This window comes from Marmota monax, unplaced genomic scaffold (assembly GCF_021218885.2).
Source record: "Marmota monax isolate L192 unplaced genomic scaffold, Marmota_monax_Labrador192_F-V1.1 WCK01_AAM20220418_F8-fsc00156, whole genome shotgun sequence".
Taxonomy (NCBI): domain Eukaryota; kingdom Metazoa; phylum Chordata; class Mammalia; order Rodentia; family Sciuridae; genus Marmota; species Marmota monax.
This window is the reverse complement of record NW_026694013.1, coordinates 1,165,038-1,182,406: the sequence shown is the minus strand read 5'-3', so window position 1 is coordinate 1,182,406 and position 17,369 is coordinate 1,165,038. Positions and strand designations below refer to the sequence as shown.

Genomic DNA, 17,369 nt, shown 5'->3' with positions numbered 1-17,369 from the left:
TAATTTTAGGGCTAGGCAAGTTGGCAGAGACCTGTAATCCCAATAGCATGGAAGGCTGGGAGACAGGAGAATGGAGAGTTCAAAGCCAGCCTCAGCAACAGTGAGGCGTTAAGCAACTCAGTGAGACCCTGTCTCTAAATAAAATACAAAATAGGCCTGGGGATGTGCCTCAGTAGTTGAGTGCCCCTGATTTCAATCCCTGGTACCAAATAATAACAACAACAGCAATAGAAGTGATAAAAAATAATTAAAAATCAATTTTAGGCATTTATTTTAATTATTTATTTATTTGAAAATAATTTTAGACTTACAAAATAATTGAGATAATAAGGATAATTTTTTAAAAAGTTTACCCGTATTCCCCATTATTATTTTCTTTACCCCTTTGGTTTTCTTTGTCATTTGCTTGTCTCACCTGTTTACAGTTGTCTCTTTCTCCTGTCACTCTCAGACCAAAACACACAGAAATACACACACACACACACAACTTTTCTTCATACAACATATAATACATGATATATACTCTTTCATTTTTGTAATATTATAGAATAAATAATAAATCATATTGTTATTTTATGGTATTACAGTTGGAGAGCTATGTTGTGGTTTGGTCACTTAAGAAGAGTAGAATCCTTCAAAAATTATAAAAATATACTATAAGATAATGTTACAGAGCATATATTAAATATGTATCACCTAAAACATTTATAATTTCAAAATACAATTCTGGGACTAGGTTCCTAGTTTAGTGGTGGAGGATGTGCTTTTATGCACAGACCCTGTCTTAAATCCCCAGAAACAAAAAATTAAAAACAATGAAAACCCACAGTACAGTGATCATACTAACATATTAAATGTTGATTCAACATTTTAAGCTAATCAATCATGTTTTTCAGTCCTGTCCATTGAAGTAGTGATAATATTTAGGGGATTTTTATTTCCCTCTGGTACCAGATTTAGTCTAGTGATAGCTATTACACTTAGATATAATTTTATAGATTGCCTCTATTAATCTGGATCATTTCCACTACCCTTCTTTGTCTCTTATAATGTATTATTTTTGATGGATACAGTGACATTCCTCTCCTGATTTTTAAATTTGCTTACCCCTTAGTTATATCATGATTTTTCTCATAGATTATATGTGTAAGACCCTATAGTTGCAGGGGATGATGGGCTAGGTAAAGAATAGATCAATTTTTAGCTCACCTACTATCCTGCTGATATATTAACTCATAATTCTGCCAGCCATCATAGGAAATAGCTCTTTAATATCCAATTATCTCAGGCAATAAATAACAGATGCAGGAATTTAATAATTTGCAACTAATAAGATCATAGTTCTGCTGCTAATATCAGTACTCGTGGAGAAAGGAAGCTGTTCACACAGCAGACAGGAAATGATATTAATGCTTCCATTTCATTTAGATGATGCCATAGCCAATAGCCAAACTGTTACACATGACAGAGTTGATTCAGTCTCTGCTGGATTAACATTGTTTTCCAGTATGCAAGAGTACCATCTTCACATATTCATGTGAGAAGAAAGATCTAAGTATTTTTTCTTCAAATGTCAAGATCTAGTCAGAAAATTAAGGCAACATTGACCATTTCTAAAAAGTGCACATAATTTTCTTATGCAAAGATAATTTTATCTCTCTAAAACATTTTATAAATAATATTGTAAACTGGAATTTTTATACCAGCTTTATTGAGAAATAACTTGGATTATTTGTCCTCCCTTTTCATTGCTGACTTTTCCTTATTTTCTTATTAGTTGATCTTTCTCAATGGGCCAAAAATACAAGCAATATACTTCAATAAAGAAAAGGAAAAGATGCAACAAACTTCCTGAATTCTTCCAGATTTTTTGCAAAACAGATAAAAGATTTATCAATTATAAAAGATTTTATTTTGGAATTTATTAAGAATTTTTTTCTGTTATTTATTGCCTGAGATAATTGGAGATTAAATAGCAAATGTATGTGATTTATTAAATAGAAGTATACCGTCATTACTTTACAATAATATAGTTGTTAATACAGTTGTTTAAAGAACTAAAACTTATTTTCTTTCTCAAATATTTCTTGAGTTATTTTTCTATTAACATATATCAGAAACATTGGGTAACAAATAGGTACAGGTCAAATGAATAGGATTACACAATAATATTTATCCAAGTTCTGAATGATTAATGAAATTATAAAACATGTCATAAAGGAACAAAGAAGAGAGAGAGTCCTGAAAGAAAGAAGGAAATTATCAATTTCCAAGACCATGCCGTTTAAATCCATTTCAGGCCTAAATTAAGAAAAAAAAACTACTTGCGACTTCAGAAAGGCATTTGTAGATTCTAAGAATCTGGATTTATTTGTTAGTCTGGGCATTGGGAATGGGATTGGGGTTAACATTTCTCACGACTATGCTTTTCTCTTTGTTCTGGTGCCCATTTTTCAATGAGCATATTGTTCCTGTGGGCAACTCCAAGCCAATTGGAGCTGACCAAATTCTATCCAACCCCCTACAATTGAACTCAACTGTTCTTCAATGAGCAAACCAAAATGCAGTTACCCAGTTGTAACTGACCTCCGCATCTCTCCAGCTGGATCTGACTTCTTCATCAGAATCTTTTCAGCATTTTGTCCCTATCTTATAAAGCTGAGTCTTATAAAGGTGTTTTCTCCAATGGTTTCTGTATTAAATGGGACCACTGCTTCATGAGGATCATACATCACATTCCTTAATATCTAATGGTTAATGTTGAGGTTGGAAAACTTTTACTAGTGAAGACCATATTAATGTTCTTCATTTAACTCTAAAGCTGTCTTCATATAAAATGTATATAAAGTTAGTATTTTAAAAGATACAAAAACAAGGATATATATATATATATATATATGTGTGTGTGTGTGTGTGTGTGTGTGTGTGTGTGTATAAAACAAGGTTATATAGCCTTGTTTTATATATATATATATATATATATATATATATATATATATATATACACACATACATATGTATATGTATATATACATATGCTTGTCAATGAAAAAAATGAATCTTGATTTGCCAGTTTGGTGTGAGAGCCTCAAGGGTTCATTTCTACGGACAAGTTTAAAAGTTGTATAAAGGAAGTAATATATAAAGGAGAAAATGATCACAGAGAAATTGTAGGAGGTGCTGGTCATGGCAGTGAGGGTGATGGTGGAGAACAAAGAGGTGAGTTAAAGAGAGAAGCTGCATTCATGGAATAATAAGTACATGATCAATAAGAAGGACTGCATCTTCAAAAGGAGACCAGAGTTGAATGTTTTGTGACATAAGATCTTGTTTTCTGGAGTGAATGTGATACTTCTAAATGCAGAGGTGCTCGGAGGATATGCACTAAATCAGTCAGGGTCACTACAGGTGGATTGGGTAATCACACAGAGACAGAGAAAATACCTTTTTCTTGGGGTTCAGTGACGGCTCCTCAGCCCCATCTTCCACAAAGGAAGCAATAAAGGCAGACAAAAGAGAAAGCATTCCCTATTTATTGAGGGGAAGGCACTAGAGAAAGTTCCACCCAAATGAGGCAAGGGATTGGGTTTCAGGGGGGTGTAACCCAGTCTCATTGGGTGACACTCACTCCCAGAGCTTCATCCCCCTGCCAAGCGGAGATAGGGATCCACCTGGTTCCTTGAGCAGAGGAAGCCAGTCTCCACATTTCCACTCCCTCAAAGCCTGGGGGTGCTCAGCTCCTATGTGGCAGCTCCCGACAGAGGAGCGGGTGTGAGAACAGACAGTAAAACATAGAGTAAAATATAAACATTTTAAGAAAAATAAAAAGATAGAAAGATGACTAAAACTTTAATCTATTTGGTTTTGGTTCTTTGTTCTGTCAAAATTATTTTTATAGGTCAGGAGAAAACAGGGTAAAGCATGGCAACAAAATCAGAAGTTTTCTTTAAAAAGTCAGGATCATTGGCAGTTTTCTTTGGCCTAAATCCTGTAACATGCCACACCATTAGCAGAACTTTTCCCCTCAGTGAACAAAGGTCTTCTCTTCAGTTTGAAGGCCCAAAGAATGTAGCATTTGCAATAGGCCATGAAAGCTGATTCATCCTTCTCCGGGAAATGCAGGCCCTATCTGTACTGTTTTTAACATAAATTGGATTAATCAGAGATTCATTTATTCCAAGCAGACTGTTTTGAGGTCCTGTGAAGGAGCATTCACCTTGGGATCTCAAGGTCTTTAGTTCAAATCCCAGCAGATGAGAGCTCTGTTTCCTCTTAGACAATGAAAAGTGTTCCTAGAAAAAAAAAAAAAAAAGCAGAATTCTCAATCTCTAATGTACATGCATCTACTGAGATTTAAATACTTACCATTTTCTGAATCAAGTATAATTTCAGAAATGGTTCTGGAATTAATCTTTCACATGATAAAGAACAACAAATAAGCATAACTAAAAGCAAAATTTTAAAGAAAATACATCAAGACCAACCTCTGTGATATATATACTAAAAATACACAACACATAAAACCTGTTCAGCATGCCATCTTCTTTCACTTCCTGTCCCACCCAAACATTTTTTTAACAGATAAATTGTGTTGTATTTCTAAGATGCAAGTGTGGGTAGAATGTTTTATGCAGCAAAATTCTGTAGCCCTTTCATACACCCTTTCTTCTTCATCATCTCCCAGTTACCCCGAGTCCATTTGTGCCCTACTTCCCAATCAGGAAAACCCTGTAGATGTGTTGAAGACGTAGACTTGAATTCCAGTAGTCACAGCTCCCACTCTGCCCTAAGGAACTGTCTCCTCCAGTGTTTACCCTTCCTTTGGCTGAAGTTGTGTCTTTTTCCCAACTTTTCCTGTCTCCTGTTCCCTGGGCCATTATTGGTACCAAGGGACACAGCACAGGAAATCACTGTCTTTGCTCAGGACTCCTGCTGGGTTTTTTTGTTTGTTTGTTTGTTTTGCTTTGGAGATGCAGGGTATCGATTTCTCTGATTCATCAAGAATGTTAAAGGAATGTACATCTGTCCTCTCAAAGTGTATTCCACTACTGACAGAAATCAAGAACACCAAGTCCAGAAGTCAGCTTTTGAAGTGTAGGGGGTCTTTATTGGAGCAGCCTCTCAACCTATAATACAACTAGTAATCAGCACTTTTGAAGGGAGTTTTCACAGCTTTGAGAGCACAGCGCTAATTTCCAGAGGAAGCTGGAAAAAAATATAACAAAATCAAGGGTCAGTGTATGTTCTCTTGGTCAGGCTGTCCCAGTCACCAGGGCCACTTTTAACTCACACAAACAAACAAATTATTGCTGATAATTGTTATAAAGGGTATTCAAAACATTCTGCTATGTGCTTCTTAACTTCTTTCGGGGAAAGCAGGTATCACAATTGGACACATAAAACACCTGTCAAAACCTGATTTCCTATAGGAGGTAGATAAACGCTGCAGCACAGATGCAGCAACAAATATTTTACCAACATATCCATATGTGAATTATATCAGAATTAATCATTTTCAGCCCTGAAAGTATTTTGTGTTGGAAAAGAATATGCAATGAAGCTGGGCAAGAGGCTCACATTCTTTGTTAGAGAGGCACAGCACATAAGTTATGGGAATAGGAAATGGATGAGACACTGCTATTGAAGGTCATTGGCAAGAAAAAAAATATTTTTTCTTTAAACAACTATAGTTAGAAGGTTATGATTGCTGTTGGGCTCATAGGCATTTTCTTTGATGCAAGACGAGAGGAAGGAAGGAAGGAAGGGAGGGAGGAAGGAAGGAAAAAATGAGTAATCATATCAACTAGTAGACAAATTATAAACAAAACAAATAATTAAAATAATGGTGGGGCTTAGATAGTTGCCTGCCTTTACTCCTTAGCCACTAGTGTTTGCTCATAGATTCTGTTAACATTTGCAACCAAAGATTTCAGTTGTGTATCCTATGACTTAAGCTGTGTGGTTCCTTCTCCTGAAATGTTTTCTTTTCTGCCTATGACATTTATGGTATGCACTGCTCAGATCTTCCTTTAAGAGAGAACTTGAGGGCTGGGGCTGTAGCTCAGAGGTAGAGCGCCTACCTTGCACATGTGAGGCACTAGGTTCGATCCTCAGCACCACATAAAAATAAATAAAATATATTGTGTCCATCTACAACAACAAAAAAAATTAAAAAAAGAGAGAGAAAGAACTTGAATCAAGGAATTCTGAAACCTTCCAGCTGCCATCTATTTGGAATTCACCACAGCATTGGTACCAAGGCCATATTGTTCCTGGGATGCTCCCAGCAAATGACTGATTGTGGCTATCCTGTAATGAGTGATTTTTGCTCCAAGGCTTCCCCATCTGCCTGTCTAAGATTCTGTCAAAATTTCACTGCAATATGAGACTTTCTATTCAATTTTCCTACTACCCTCTGTCATACCATAGGTATCAGATCTACATCATGTTTTTTTTTCCCTGTGTAAATTTCTAAAGTTCTTCCTATTTCCACTACCTTTCCTTTCATCCTTTATTTTTATTTTCCCCATTAATTGTCTCCCATATTTAATTCATTCTTTTTGCTTCTAAGAGAAAATGACCTAGTATACATCACCAAACTGATCACATTTAGTTATAAAAATATGAAGGTTAAGTTCAAAAGTTACTACCTTCCTGAAATTTTGCTTACCTTTCCAGTTAATTATATTTTCTTATTCTGTGAATCCCTTCCAACAAGAAAAATTTGCTTTTATTTTTATGAGTTGTATAACACATAGTCTTTTTTTTTTTTAAAGGAGAGAGAGAGAGAATCTTTTTTGTAGATGGATACAGCACAATGCCTTTATTTTTATGTGGTGCTGAGAATCGAACTCGGGTCCTGCCCATGCTAAGTGAACGTTCTACCACTGAGCCACAATCCCAGCCCGTAGTCTTTTTATTTTATTTTCCCCTTGCTTTATCTCTCTTATTAGAAGATAGAAAGTGTTATGCAATTAAAAATTTTTATTCCCCCACATTCCTAACTGCACTGGAGATGCCGATAAACTCTTTACTCGGTGTGATCAAATGAATTCTCCTCCTTCATAGGACACACACAGCCACTAGAAATCAACTTGCATGTCTGGCTCATTTTCTTCAGTGCACATCATTCTCAAAGGGCAAACCTGTCTCCTTTTTATCTCTAGTATTCTTTTAATGTTCCTCCTTAACTGTTTTTCAGTGAGGATTAGAATCAGTTCTTTGTTGTAATTTATCTATTCATTTGTCCTTTCATTGAGCACAAACTCTGTTCTTGGTCCTATGCTAGGTGATAAAAACACAAGGATGAGGGATATGTCCTGTCTCCAAATAGCTCAGAGTATTGTAGAAAATAACAATATGCAGAAAAAATATTGTAATAAGAACTTTGAATATTTATAATTATGTCTTTAAAGGATTCTGCAGTTAAATAAAAGGGGGATGGTCAATCCTACCTGAGAAGTCAAGGAAGTGTGCAGAGACAGGATGGTATTTTACATGAGTTGAGTCTGAGGATATTTATGGGAAATCACATTATACAAAACATGAGGAAGTCCTTGGTAAATGCAGTGAGTCATTACCTCTCCAGTAGTCCATTAAGGGAAGTAGGACTTTCTCTCCTCACTGTGAGCAGTTCAACAAGATGACCCTCAGCTGGCAGCCCTACTTGGGAGAGCTCTAATCAAAAACAAAGAGCCCACCTCGCCTCAGTTCATTCCTGTGAGGCGAAACTCTCACTCAATACCTGATCAACAGAGGAGTACTGGAGCCAGATCCTTGTTCACCCTAATGTAAGCCAACTCTGGGAATCCAGCCCAACTAAAGAGCTCCCTGTGGAGAAGGTTGACAAGTTGTTGGGACTGAATCACAAACAAATTTTTCTCTTTGTCCAAACTGCTTACCTTTTCTCCTACTTTCCAAAGGGTCTAGAACCCAAAGCAGTCCCTAATAAGAGCCCTACATAGAATTTTAAAAAGCCAAACTCAGAAAATGAATATAGAAGGGTGGTTACTAGGAGGGTTAGAGGGTGAGGGAAATGAGAAGTTTTTCACAGGTTAGAAATTTGTGGTTATTTGAGGACCTAATGTACAGCACAGTGTACATAGTTGATCATTTACTGTGAAGAGCTGAGGACAGCAGCGCACACCAGTAACCCCAGTGACTCCAGAGGTTGAGGCACAGGTATCGCATGTTTGAGGCCAGCCTGGACAACTTAATGAGAGACCCTGTCTCAAATAAAAAATAAAAAGTAATGGGCATGTAGTTCAGTGGTAAGCACTGTGTTCAATTCCAAGTATAGTAACAAACACAACCACAACAAATATATATTAGGTGTACCTAAAATTTGCTAAAAGAGCAGAATTTGTGTATTGTTATCACATTTTTAAAAAAAGAAACTGTGTGACGTGATGGATTTGCTAATTAGTTTGTGACACCGTAGGAATTGTTTTACCATTTTATATATGTATACACATATCACATTATATATGCTAAATATATATATATATATATATATATGTAAATATATACATTTTTATTTGTCAATAAAAGCTGAAAAAGAAATGCATGCTAATATTATCTCCTAATTTGCATCTCAGAAAACCCAAACTATGACAAGTGCATTTTGCCTAGTTGGGGATAAGTATAAGCAGACGCATGGGCATAACTGGCACTGCTCACCTGTATATAACAATCTCCTGCTAACATGGCCTCTGAACTCCCTTCACACTTTAAATTTGGTTGTTTTTAAATATTCTCCTAAAATAATATATGCATATGTATAAATTTATTAAATATGTATAATTATACATAAAGATTCATATATATGTGTTTGTGTGTGTGTACACACAAACACAAACACATATATATGTATATATGTGTATGTGTGTATATATATGTGTATATATATATATATATATATATATATATATATAGAGAGAGAGAGAGAGAGAGAGAGAGAGAGAGAGAGGGAGAGAGAGAGAGAGAAATATATATTTTTTTCTTTTCAAGTGTTTACTGCTATGTAGTAAGGAAACTTCTAGGTAGGTTCCCATGAATCATCTAATATTTTCTCATATTTATATTACTTTCTTGTGAAAATAAAATTTGAGTAAGTAGGAAAGTTACTTTCTTTGCAGCAAAACATTTTCTTTGATTTAGTAATATCCCAATGTGAAGTATTGAGAAGGAAAAAAAAACAGATCTCTGTAAGGCAAAGACTTGAATTAGAGTTTGTGAATTCAGTTAAGAGTTACTCAACTTGACACATACTCATAGATCACTTAAGTTGCAAAACCTCAAAAACCATAAGCCCTCTATGTTTCTATACCTGAAAATTCTCACCTCCATTTTGCACCTGATCATTTATTATAGTAAAAACTAAATATGACAATAACAACATTGGCAAAACCATAACAAGTAATAGTGAGGTTCTCTGAGTCCAACCTAGGCCAACGCTGACATAAATTTCATGAGAAGAGGCTCATGGATCACAGGAAATTACCCCATATCATGCCATTTTCCCATCCTGTCTGTGATAAAGTTTTATTTGAAGTCATATTTATTGAAATGGGAAGAGCAATGCTTTTTAAAACAAATTGGAGCAAGTAGTTATACTAAGATGGTTTAAAAACAATTATGGTTGAGAGAAATTAGAGAATCAGTCACTGCTGTGATGGAACTCTTCTAAAAAGTCACAAAGATGCCCTTAAATAACTACATGTTAATATTGGAAGTTACCTTTTTATTCCCACTTGTCTTTCCCTCAAATATATTTATATAGATCTTTGTGTCAACAATATCACTGAAATTTGTTCATTTCCTAGGGTTGGAATTTGATTCTCAAAAATCAATCTGATTGCAAGCTCAGCCCTGGAGATGCATTCTGCCATCATTTAGCATACTGTTAGACTTGGGTGAAAGGAAGATATACATTTGGGGGTTGGTATGTACACAAGATGCAAATGAAGAAGATCCAGGCAAAGCATAACAGGGTGATTCTAATTTAGTGCTCAAATTAGTTTTGCAGATAGCTAGACACTTGTCTCTCATTTTCAATCACAATCTGTTTGTAGAGCTCTTTGATGGGCTGTCTTGATAGCAAAATTATAGGCAATTAAATTTAGAGGGCTAATCTTTCCTATGATTTCAACTTCAGAAAAATAAAATGGGAGATAGCTTAAATATATCTTATAAAATGAAACAGTATTGTCTCAAAGGATCACTTTGTCTTTTGAAGACACAAGGAGCCTAGCCTTTAGCATCAATCACCTTTATTTTTATTTTTTTCACAAGAAATAGAACTTTTCAACTTGGGGATTCTTGACAGAGGACATTATTCAACCTATCTGCTATAGGCTTACTCTAAGATGTAAAGATAGAGAGGTATTTGGCAGCAGTTGTTAACCCACCTGCAGAGAAAACTTCTGTTTCATGTTATCAGTTGAACAGTTCACAGGATCCAGGCTAATGGCTACTTGTTCATAATTAAAATTGCCATCAACTCCTCAGAAATTGTTCCATAAAGACTGTCAGAGAGATTGCAGGATCTGAATGTTAAGCCACTCTCCCTGTTTAAATACTAGCTCACCGTATATATGATGCCTCTCCAAGAATGTTAAATTGGTTAACTGAAGCCAAGTTAAAAAAACAACAACAACAAAAAAAAAAACTTTAGTTGGCTATCTTCCACATCTGCTTCTGTAGTGGCAGTCCTAAATGCTGTATTTGTTTGCATTTCATTTACTAAGCATGTTTATAGGAAACCATCACCACAGCATTGAGATACACATAGAAATTTGTGCTTCAGTGAGTTTCATCTGTCCTTAGAAATGTGAATCATGATACCTGCTTATGCTAAAATGTGGTGGGTAATGGCTCTTTTATCCTAAGAATCAATTGCATCCTTTTAGAATGCGTGATTGCCGATACTGTGTTCTAGTTTTCTCATACCAGAAAATAATGCAATTGGAATGGCTAAAAGCAAAGCACATTAGAAAAAAAAAAACACGTTTTAAAATTGAAATGCCGTCAGAAGAGCGAAAGCAAATCAATATGTATGTAGCCATGGTACCCACTGTCTTGCAATCACATATTATTTTAATTGAGGAGAGGAAAATAGGCTTTTAAATACAAAGTAACTCACTTAAATTTAAGTTTCTCTTTTAAGAGTCTGTAAACTGAAGATATCTTAGAAATTCCAAATAAAATTTCCTGGGAGAAAAGTTGAGTGTAGTCGAGTCATCAGTTATTTTACTATGAGATAAAAGAAAGTCTTAATATTGTTCTTTCTTGGTTACTTTATTTGAAGATGAATATTTAAGGATTTTAAAGTGATTTTTGACATTTAGTGCCTATTAGAGTTCTCCTTAAAAGAAAACAATACTCTGGTTTCAGGACAGTAAAGACTATGTTGTATGCTTAGGGGATGAGTGTTCAGCCCCTTAGGTAAATACAGTGTAAGAAAGCCCTTTGGAACTGTACAGTTCTGGTTATGTTAGTAACTATTAGTTTAGCATGGAAAAGGTACAGTTTTATGATTTTTATGTCTAAAGCACTTGTGAAACTGGACAAATTATTGACTCAATAAAAACACACAGTATTAAAGTTAAGGCTTAAGACTAAATAAGGTAATAAGTATACAGCCCAAATAACCCTGAATTTAAGTTCTCAATAAACATTCACAAACAAACACTGAGAAAGACTGAGTTAATAAAAATCACAGGGAGAGAAAATGAGAGTAAAACCATGAATTAAAGCAATATAATCGTGGCACTAGGTCTCCATGTTTTTGAAGATATGGATTAAGTTTTGTTATTGGACTCGTCATTATTAAAATGTGGCAGATGTGGGAAGAATGGATTATTTTGCCAGACTAAGGATGTTAGAATGTCTTCTTTATTAATATACTAAAAGTTTATGGTCTTGACTTACTTGAGTCCTTCATTACATGTAATATAATTTGAGGATGTGACCGCTTTTTACAAGTAATTAATGTATAGAAAATATTAAAAATAAAAAGATGCCTGTATGAGGAGTAAATTGTTCTTTCTACTGGTTGTATGAGTTGTATGCACTAATAGATAGAACCTAGATACACCAATTTCTATCATGTTTTTCTCATCTACAGTAAGCAAAAATTGGAGTTAGCCAGTGGCCAGGTTTCTTTCCAACTGGAAAATGTTATCATCCAGTAAACTCATATTACCTTTTCTGGGATAAATTTCAATACCCACAGATAATTCTCCAATTTTCTAGACTCTACCTGGGTGTTAAAAAATTCATCTCAGAATTAGCTCAGACTCTCTGATTGAGGATTCAGTCCCTTAAGACTGCCCCCGTTTCAATTGACATTTGCAAGTCCCAGTTATCACTAGTATTTCTGGCTTATTGAGCATAAATAAAAGTTTTCCATAACTCCTTCTTACAGTTCAAACATTTGCTAAGAAGAAAGAAAAGCATGGTCATCATACCAGTATGCTCCACCCTTGGAAGAAACGCAGGCATACCCGTGTACCCCTCTTTCCTAAATCAAAACAGGATAATCTATGCAGAGAAGATACTCCCACATCACCCCCTGGTTGCCATGTTGGGTGTGAGTACACATTCATGAAGGAATGTGAGCCAGCCCTTCTGCCTATATCTCCCACCACATTTTAGATATGGGGTTCAGAAAAATGATACCTTCTCATTTCTCCCTTCCTTTCCCCGCCCCCCTCAAGATAAAAGGAATCATTCTCTGAAATTCCCTCATCTGATGAAGGAAGTCCTTCAAGAAGGAATACAATAGTTTTGAATGCTCCCTCCCCACAAATTTCATTAACTAAAGAAGATTAACTCAAAAGAGGAAGGATCAGTGTGGACACATCACCCAGAGACCCGGTCAATTTTTTCTTAGGTGAACTTTGATTATTCTTCAAGCCCATTTATCTCCTATAAAAATCATTTATTCTCCATTTAAAAATGCCTTGAGTCCCCACTTCCTTGTCTCCTATAAAAAGGTTATTCAAGTCTCAGTCATCTGGCACTTCTATGGCTTTCATAGAAAACTATAAAGTGTTATCATCCAGTAAACTCATATTACCTTTTCTAGATTTGTGTGATTCTCCTGCATTGACATGCTAATCAATGTGCACCCCCTTTTTACATTAATCTGTCTTTTCTTAGTTTGTTTTAGTAGCCTCAAAGTTTATACCTTAGGGGGTTGAGATTTCCTTCCACTCCTACATATATAATCAATGTTTCAATTGCCCTTTATAATTCTGTCAAACTGTAGTTCACTGTTGGACATTATGGGCTAAAGTGTGTTTCTTGGTCTGAATAGAAGGTGACCAACCTTCCAAATTGGTGCAATACTTTATATTCTGGTTCTATCTGAGCCTTTGCACCTTATCCTGGATATAAATGCACAGGCCAGAGTCAGTGTCTGTTTCTGATCATCCCCATTTTTAGCCCCCCTGGAGTTACTGACATAAATCTTGCTAGCTAATTTCAGAGCCCTTTCCCAGGAGATCTACCCACAAAGCCATTTGTAATCTCTGTCTCTTTTATTAACAAACTAAACAGTTCTTACTGGTCTTTTATGCTTTTTAGGGTATAAGAGGAATATATCTTGATTCAACTTATTTCTACATTGCTATACTCACCCCCTTCCCAAGTTCCACCCATGTCATGTTGCCAGATGGCTACCTCAAAGTAGTGCACCAAGGGATCCACTTAGTGGTTCCAATCCTTAGTGGATTCTAATAGAAATCAACTGCTCCTACTTTAATGAACATCTCAGATTCCAATAGAGATTTCCATAGTCTGTTCCCCATATAAACATCCTTTTATTAGAAAAATGTTCCATTGTCCTTCTACTTGACCCTGTGGCACAGGCCACGAGTCAATAAAATCTCAAACACAGGCGATTTTAATCACAATTCAATTTTACCATCACTTCAAGAATGTAATTCAACCTACCAAAATGATTGGTTTTTACCAATTTTAATCAGAAGTGGTCTTTGAAACAGGATCCTTTTCCTTGACCTTAGAACTGCCATCTACAAACCAAACAGCTCTATTGATCAGTTAAGATCTGTTTATAAGACACTGTCCAAATGATGAAAGAAACTGGCAGCTCCCTATGTAGTTCCAAATTTAGTCCTAGGGGAAAAAGAGCCTCCTTGATTGTGAATATCTCCTAGCATTTTCCCAGTATCAAGAGTCTATATAAAACATTTCTATTTTATTATGTGAGTTAATAAGTTTTCCACTGCTTTGAGATAACACCTGAGAAAACCAACAGAAGAAAATATTCATTTTCACAATTTCAAAGATTTCAGTTTCTGGTCACATGTTTCTATTGTTTCTGGACCTGTCGTAGGACAGAAAACCAAGGCAGGAATCATTTGGTAGAGGAAAGTTGTTCACATGGTGGCCAGGAAGGGAAGAGATAGAAAACAAACAAACAAACAAACAAACAAACAAAAAAACAGGGCACAGAATATGCCATTGAAAGGCTTGCCTGGGTCTTCCAACTAGGTCTCACCTCCTAAAGATTCCAAATAGACAATTAAGCTATGAATTAAGTGGTTAATCCAATCCCCATGTGAGAACATGTATAATACAATCACCTTCCAAAGACCCCACCTCTGAACTCTGCTTCATGGGGTGCCTAGCTTTCAACACATACAATTTAGGGGGCCATTCTGGAAACAAAGTACATCATTATGGAAATATGTGCTTTGTCACCCCATTAGAATGTTTCTCTGATCACCTAACATCAGGAGGATTTGAGGATTCAAGATTATTTTATGTCCGATAGTTGTAGGAGTAATTTCAATTAATATACAATAGCATGGTAGAAAATGTCCCTCAGATGAAAATTCTCTACTCCTAAGAACCACTTAGTCATTGCTGAGAGGTGCTCATAGCTTACAGTTTCCGTGTGTGACTATTATACATAGAATTTGTCCCAACTAACACACCAGCTTCTGTTCTACATTATGTGGATTCAGGTAATCATGTTGAGTATCATTTAGCATGTCCAATTATTAGGGCAGATTAACACATCTCTGCTTTGCAATACTAGATATGAAAAATATTATCCAGCAATACATGAAAGTCCATCTCATAATATAATCAGACAAAAGAGATGCAACCACTTCAAGTGAAATGTATTCAAGCACAAGAATTCTCTTCTGAAATTTAACCTTAATTTCATTGACTTTACATTTCTCACTGTCACCTCCATTGCAAATTCCTCAGCAGATTTTTGCATTATAATACCAAGTTCAGTAAGTATTTCCAAGCCAGACATAATATTCATTCCCATCAAAAATTCAGGTAAAGGACACGAAACTTGTTTACATAAAGCCTTGTTGAACATGCCAATTATTATCCAAAATTTCCCTGTAATCTTTATCAACCCTTACCTTTACTCTTAACAGTTATAGTGCCTGGTAAGACTTCATTGATGTTTTGGTACCACATTTCATGAGGCTTCTCTGTAAAAATGTCCCACAAACTTTAATTCTACACCCACCCAGAACCATTTTACCCAATCATGTTCAAAAGGCTTTGGTTCCCTAGAGAAGGGTAAGGTCCAGGGAACCTGGCCTTTTGTCAATTTTATTATAGTTAATCTATTTATCTAGATGATTGCAGTCTAACATTTCTCTTTGAAATTTTTACCTGCTAGTTTAGTAAATTTCTCCAAACTGAGGTAAGTGGATTTGAGTCTTTTGAATGGTGGAATACCAAATGATGTCCCTCTGGTCCACACAATTAAGGTTTTTTTTAAAACCTTGTCACTGTCCTTTTTAATTTTACTCATCCCATGTCTTAAAATTTCTTCCTTAGAGGGTTGAGTCCCATAACTCTCCTTTCTTTTTCCTCTTAGTTTCACCTCTATTGACATTTTGCTTTAGTCATCTGATTTCTTAATAACTGTTCAAAATGTTACTGTGCAGAGACCATTGACTGACACTCTCCTCTGCCTTTCTCCATTCTGTCTTAAATAACTTCATGCTTTTATTAGCATTAGTAAGACTTATGGAGACGAAAACTTCAATTTTGATTTATTTACTAAATTTTGAAGCTTAAATAAATTGAATTTAGCTAATCTTAAATAAATTGAAACTTAAAATAAGTTGATAAATTTTCTGAACTGTTTTTCAATTTTGCAGCAATAATGTTAAATGGGATATCCATGTAAAAGAGGTCTTCTTAACCATAATATTTACCATGACTTGAGTAACAGGTATATTCATAAAACAAATTCCATAGGTCTTGCATACAAAGCATGAAACTGCTTCATCTGGAGTGTTTCACTTGGCATTCACAAGGGGAGTCAGACAGTCCTCCCCTTTTAAAACTAAGCACACCTTTCAGTAAATTTTATGCAGTGCATCAGGCTGGCAATTCTTTTGAGAATAGCCTTCTGTGTTTTTATCATGAATAGCTGACTGTAATTGTTGAATAGCAAGTTGCAAGTCCTTGAAATCCAAATGTGCATTTCCACTCTGCAGCTTTCAAAACTCAAGACATTGCCATGGAATTAGTTACTTTCAAAATCCATTTCAGTAAAAGTTCCTCAGAAAGCTGATGACAGCAATGCACAAAATGAGACAAATTATTTCATGCTATGCCCCCTGGTTTCAGTAGTTTCTTGGATTGGGTCTCACTTAATATGAACTACCTTCTTGGTGATTTTTAAAAAATAATTAATGTATTTTAATTAGGTATTTATGGCAGCAAAATGCAGTTTGATTCATTATACACAATTGCAGCACATTTTTACATTTCTATGGATGTGCACAATGTAGCATCCCACCATATGTGCACTCATACAAGTACCTAGGGTAATGAGGTCCATCTCATTCACCATCTTTCCTGCCCCAATGAACTCTTCCTCCCCTCCCTCCCCTTGGTGCAATCAAAGTTCCTCCATTTTTTCCATGCCTCCCCTTTCCCATTATGGATCAGCATCCACTTAGCAGAGAAAACATTTGCACTTTGCTTTTGGGGGATTGGCTTGCTTTATTTAGCATGACATTCTCCAACTCCATCCATTTACCTGCAAATGCCGTAATTTTATTCTCTTTTAATGCTAAGTAATATTCCATTGTGTGTGTATACCACAGTTTTTTTTTTATCCATTCATATATTGACAGGTATCTAGGTTGCTTCCCAAGTTTAGTTATTATGAATTGAGCTGCTGGTTTTAAGTCCTTTGGGTATAGACCAAGAAGTGGGATAGCTGGGTAAAGTAGTGGTTTCATTCCAATTTCTCTAAGGAATCTTCATACTGCTTTCCAGATTGAATGCACCAATTTGCAGTCCCACCATCAATGTATGAGTGTGCCTTTCCCCCCACATCCTCGCCAACA

General features: G+C 35.6%; 1 long non-coding RNA gene across 1 annotated transcript; it reads right to left on the bottom strand.

Annotated features, from left to right (window-relative positions):
- Positions 1-4,408: 4,408 nt before the first annotated feature.
- On the bottom strand, positions 4,409-15,484 carry LOC131424932 (uncharacterized). The gene is made up of 3 exons (XR_009228590.1): positions 15,414-15,484; positions 6,081-6,150; positions 4,409-5,205 (listed from the first exon to the last, which is right to left on the bottom strand). It is a non-coding gene; the product is annotated as an uncharacterized LOC131424932 (long non-coding RNA).
- Positions 15,485-17,369: the final 1,885 nt, after the last annotated feature.